This window comes from Vombatus ursinus, unplaced genomic scaffold (assembly GCF_900497805.2).
Source record: "Vombatus ursinus unplaced genomic scaffold, bare-nosed wombat genome assembly UNPS02014830.1, whole genome shotgun sequence".
Taxonomy (NCBI): Eukaryota; Metazoa; Chordata; class Mammalia; order Diprotodontia; family Vombatidae; genus Vombatus; species Vombatus ursinus.
In genome coordinates, this window is record NW_020954608.1 from 49364872 (window position 1) to 49370871 (window position 6000).

General features: G+C 35.4%; 1 protein-coding gene across 5 annotated transcripts in view; it reads left to right on the forward strand.

Annotated features, from left to right (window-relative positions):
- EPS8 (epidermal growth factor receptor pathway substrate 8) overlaps positions 1-6000 on the forward strand; it is a 263667-nt gene that overhangs the window by 59391 nt on the left and 198276 nt on the right. For 4 of the 5 annotated variants that reach the window (XM_027838793.1, XM_027838797.1, XM_027838795.1 and 1 more), the window contains exons 2-3: positions 2449-2522; positions 5035-5116. The gene's annotated coding sequence lies outside the window, so the exon portion shown is untranslated. The remainder of the gene's footprint in view (positions 1-2448; positions 2523-5034; positions 5117-6000) is intronic. The other variant, XM_027838794.1, reaches the window with a different exon arrangement.

The following is a 6000-nucleotide window of genomic DNA, read 5'->3' on the forward strand; positions in this document are numbered from 1 at the left end:
ATCAGTGAACTTGAGGTCTGAGTGAATACTAACAGCTTGAATCTTCCAGATTCAGTGGGAGGAGGGAGAAAAAACAAGCCAGTGATAGGTGAACCTTGGATTTATATCCTGGAATATAGCAGTTTTAAACATAAAGCTTGGGAAATAGTAGTATACCTCAGAGATCCTTGAGACAGGGATGTTCTTCAGTGGTCCCATGTATGCAGGGGAGCACAGACCAATTAGCTGTGGCATTCTCATGTGTGAGGGATGAGAGGACACTTGTAACATTTATATGTTTTCAAAAATATTTTGTATCTATCTATCTTTCTGGCTTTGTGGATTAAGTATTTGACTGGAAGATCTGGGTTCAAATCATGCATCAGTCTGGGGCAGCTAGGTGGTGCAGTGGATAGAGCAGCAGCCCTGGAGTCAAGAGGACCTGAATTCAAATCTAGCCTCAGACACATAACACTAGCTGTGTGACCCTGCACAATTCACTTCACCTCTATGTGTCTCACACGATGCCATTGTGCTAAACTACAAAGCCCTATATGGATCATAATCTTCCTTGGTGGTGAGAGTTCTCATACCTAGAATTTTGTCCACTGATGGAATCACAAATCTGTTGCACATTTGCATAGTTTTTCCTTTGAAATTTGCCTTAGCTATATCCTCAAATTTATGGTATGTTGTTTCTTTGTTATCATTGCCTCTAACATGTTTGTTTATTATTTCTGTAATTTCTTTTTAGAATTAACAAATCAAAAATCAAGATGTCATCTTTTTAAATTTCTAATGACAAAATAATATTCCATTATATTTGTATTCTACATTTGTTCAGCTATTCCCCAGTTGATGGATTCCCTGCAATATTCCAACCCTTTCCCTTTCCTTTCTTTTTTTTTTTCCTTTGAATCCCCCATTCAGTATCAGCCCCCAGGGGCTTAACTGTTGAACTTCCCGTTTATGAGGGGAGACTGTGGTTGAATTGTTCATGAGGGGAGTCTCTCATAATGTTGGTTGGTGAGGGCCCTTAGAACTTGTCTACCCCATTCTGAAGTTAGTTTCAAACTTTCTACCTAATTCTGTAATCATTAATCTGAACACCCCACAACTTAGATCTTATGTTGGTGCTAAGTATCAGGGTGACTATTAACTTTTATGGACTGTTGGGTGGCTGATAAGGGCCCTTCATGATTGTCAACCTTCCAGTAGTTAGTTTCAAACTTTTTGTGATTTAGTTAGTAGTTGATGTATCCTTCCCACTGTTAGGAACCAATCATGTGGGTGGGTTGGAGGTAGCAGTATAAAGAGCATGAAGCAAATAGTGCAATTTAAAAAATTTGCTGGTATTATGTTACGACAATTTCTTTTATTTTCACCCTTTTGAATATTGTTCTTTTACTTTCTTTGATGTATCAGTTCATCAAAGTATGCTTTGTTAAAAATTTTTTTCTCTATCCCTTGTTAAGGGGGTATGTTCCTATTCCATGCTCTTAAATTAACCACTTACCTCTTCTACATTTAGACCTATGTTCCTCCATCTGTCTGCCGACCATGCTGGACACCTCAAAGGGCCCAGATAACTCCTTCCCTGTGTTGGGAAGCAGTCCTAAGAAGCATGACCCCTGCTTGGAGAAGGAGGTCTCTTGAAATGCCCATTGTCCTCTGAGTGAACCCATTGCAAATCCCCTTTTTCAGCCCTTTCCACCCCTGAGATTTCAGAGCATTACTTCTCCCAAGGTGGAATCAAATTCATATTTTCTCTCTACCCTATTCCCTCATCCATATTGATTTTCTCCTCCTTCCCCACCCCCAGTTCCTTAGGCTGGGTATTACAATGAAAAACTGACACACATTTCCTCTTAATCTCAAGCTCTCCTTCTGTCTCTCTCTGTACAAGCAGCTTCTCTCCCATGATAAGAGGGAACCTTCCTTCAAACCTTGATTTACTTACGAGTTTTATCCTAAGAAATATGAATTTTAATTCTTTCTCCTTCCTTCATTTTGGCCCTTTTAGCCTTACTACATCTTTGGTCCCTTAAATTCCTTTGTTCCTACATGTTCTCTCGTTCTTTCATTGGTGCTAGACAATTCTTTTTAAAAGTTCTTTTAAAAAGTTTTATTAAATAGTAGCCTTGTGTAGCTCCAGGAAAGTGAAGTATTAATTTGTTTCCTTAGGTTTTGTTGTTGTTGCTACCTGTGCTTAGTTACCTTTCTTGTGTTTCTTTTGTTTGAAATGTTTAAATACCCTGCTCACTTCTATTTTTTCCATTGAAAGAATGTCTTAAATATTCCCCCACTTACTGAAAGCCCATTTTAAAAAAAATTGATTTATCTCCATTTCTGTGGGTTATGTTATATGACATGATGATCTCCTTTGTTTTTTTGGAAGATTATATTCCAATTTCTTCTTTTGTTTCTTGTTAAATGGTTTTAAATGGTTTGTTTTTTCCCCATTGGTAGGTAAACGACTTTCTCCTGTCTGCAGTATTTTTGTTTGATGATGAAGGTCTGAAGTTTGATTGCTATGTTTCTTGGTGAGTTAAACTTTCAGATTTTTCTCTGGATTTTGCTAAACTGTACTTTTCTTTTCTATTTTCCATACTTCTGGGTGAAGTGGGTGCAATGGAAAGAGTGCTGGGCCTAGAGTCAGGAAGATCTAAGTTCAGATCCATCTTGAGACATTTACTAGCTGTAGGACCCTGGGCAAGTCACTTAACCTGTTTGCCTCAGTTTTGTCAACTGTAAAATGGAGATAATAATACATCTATCTTCCAGAGTTGTTGTGAGGATCAAATGAGATAATATTTATAAAGTGCTTAGCACAGTGACTGGCACTTAGTAGGCATTTAACAAATGTTTCCTCCCTCCTTCCCTTCCTTCCTCTCTTCCTTACTCCTTTAATTCCTTCCTTCCTTTCTTCCTCCCTCCCTCCCTTCCTTCTTTCTTCTCTCCTTTCCTTCCTTTCTTCCTTCCTTCCTTTCTTCCTTCCTTCCTGCCTTCCTTCTACCACTTAATTTCAATATATATTCTGGGAGATCTACTATCCTTTGATTATCTCTCTACGTTTTTTCTTCAAGGTAATTTTTTTAAATCTGCCCCTTCAATTCTAACTCTGCCTCCTCTACTTTTTAGGAATTCTTCATCATAAGTTCTCAATTGTCTTCTCTCTTGTTTGCCTTTTTTATTTCTTCTTAGAGATCTTTAATTTCCTAATTTGCATTCTTCCTTCTTATTTTCATATATCTCTTGATTGTTTTATTTCTTTTTTAAAAATGAGTCAGGGGTTTCTTGCTATTGTTCCATGATCATTTCTGGAGGTTCCATAGAATTTATTCCTTTGCTTCCCTTTCATTGACCGTTTTTCAAGTTGCTATTCTTGATTCTATACTTTTTCTAAATTGTTTGTTCTTTTTCCCCCTTCTTCCTTTCTGAGTATCACTGTTTTTTTTTTATCTGAATAGGGGATTAGACTTGTACCCAACATTACTACAGATTTGTGTCAGCACCCCAGTGATGCCTGAACCCCTTTCTCATCCTATCTATCTACTTTTTCCTATCTAGGTTCTAGGTAATTTCAGTGATTTCCTTCATTTTAAAGTTAGGAACAGAGGTCTGAGGGATCACTGCTGAAGTGAAACTTTTAGGGGAGACAACTAATACACACTAATTCAGCCCATGCTTCTTGTTTTGTTGTTATTTTTTAAATAAATTTTTATTTATGTCTTCTTTTTTATATTATCATAGTTATCCTCACTGTGCCTCAACCCCCTTCTCCCAGACAGCCATCTCATATAATAAATTCTATTTTTTAGAGACAGTAAAAATGGAGGAAAGAGGAAAAAAAAACCAGTGTCAATGGGCTTTTTTAATGTATAGCTTTCCCTTTTCTGTATGAGATGGTATCATGACAGTCTATATTGCTGGGCAACTCTCCCATCCACAGTTCCTTGCCTGTGATAGTCCTTATTTCTACTTGTAATTTGCTGTATCTAATGAAATACTTTTTGTAAAAGTGTACCACCAACATTATGTGGCTTTTGTATAAATTAAGTACTGAGTGAGGATCTAAAGGGCTCTACTACAATTAAAGTGCCTGAAATTTAGTGCATGTATTTTTCAGTGTCCATTTTTGCAGCTCACAGATCGTTTTTGTGTGTTTTCTAGTTCTTCAGCTATAGTTCAAATACTCGAGGTTGTTGAATAAATGAACTCTGTGCACATAACTTGTTCTTGTATTAGGCTTTGAACCAAGAGTCAATGCCCAGGTGTTGACATTTCCAAAGTTTAGCTTGAACATAACCAGTACCATATACAAGAAATTATTCCAGAGACGAAGATTATCTGAGACCTTTATATTATTGTATCATGAAAGGAATTAGCTTAGGAAAAAGTTGATATTGTTAATTCTTTAAACAGACTTGTGGAGAAAATGTGGGTTATTTAGAACATCATATATTATCCTTACTTTCCATGGATAATTCCATATCTGTTTTTCACCATTTTTATATATACTCCACTCTGCTTTTAAAACAAGTTGATATTTATTGAAAATGTTATTTTTCAACATATGTCATACCAACATATAAAATTATTTTGATGAATACATAATGAAGCTCATTGATTACTGGCTATTGAAACAATATTTAAAGTAGGTCTCATTTAGGGACATATGACTTAAAAGGAAGTGACATAAAATACTCTAGGCCCTGTATGTGTTATTGATATATAACTGAATATAGGGAGCTAAAATACTATCTACTTTTAAATTTTAAAGTGTTCTTTAAAGGTAATTTCTGTTTTTTTTTAAAGTAATTTCTTTAAAGCAGTTTCTTGCATTTTAAAATGAAGCAAAAGTAGGTGATTTAGTTGAATTTATTTTGTGATCTGTATGACTTTCCAAATGGATAGTATGTTAGAGAGTTTGCTGTCCAAGGCAGTTAACCTACTTTTCAGGCTATAATAAAAGAATAAAAATGTTTAAAAGGATAATTGATCTGTACTTTTTAGTGCTGAAACTTAGGAATTTTCGCATTTTTTTTTCTGCAGGCCATCTATTAAGGGTAACGTCGTTGAACTTAAGGGGTGAATTTTGTGGACTAAAAATAGAAGCCATATTTTCATTTTTAAGGTAAGTATTTTTATGGATGAGACGTGAAAATCTTCAGTATATGATTATAGAAAACTGAGTTAGGAGATCATTTACCAAGTAATTTTAGGAAAGTCATTCAAACTCTACCCAGGTTTCCCCATCTCTAAAATGGAGATAATAATACCTATTTATCCTGTTTTACAAGATTATTGTGAGGTTGAAATTATATAATGGATATGAAAATGCTTTGAAAAGTATATAGAACAATCCAAATATAAGCTATTATCATTTTTTTTGGAGTTTAGGATTGATAAAAGCATTTTAAAATTTCCCTGTTACTAAGCCTAGCTTGTTTATCTATCTGTAGGATCTATCACAAAGAATAACTAATCTTAATATGTATTAACTCAGTGGACTTGGCTATCCATCTTTATGTCCCCCTTTTTATACTCACTTAGCCATCGTCCCGATTCATTCATTTAAACTGCCTTAGTGGCCTCCTAATTGATCTTCTTGCTTTTAGTTTCTTCTATCTCTAATCTATCCTCCCCATGCCTGCTAAAATAATCTTACCAAGGAGCAAGGGTGGAATGTTATTTCCCTTCTCAGAAACCATCAATGGCTCCTCATTGTCTATGGGATAAACTAAAACCCCTTAACCTGGCATTTCAGACTTTTCTTTTTGTCTTCCTTCAAAGTTCAGCTCAGGTGCTACTTCATGAAGCCGTCTGTGATTCCTTTCCTCCATGACTCATCTCCTATTGATGTTCACTCTTACTCCAGTTTTCCTTGTAATATACTTATTTTGTGTATCTGCTGTATCACACACTAAAATACAAATTTCTTAATGGCTGCAACAGTTTCTTTTTTCTTTTCTTTTCTTCTCTTTCTTTATCTTTTCCTCTCTCTCTCTCTTTCTTTTT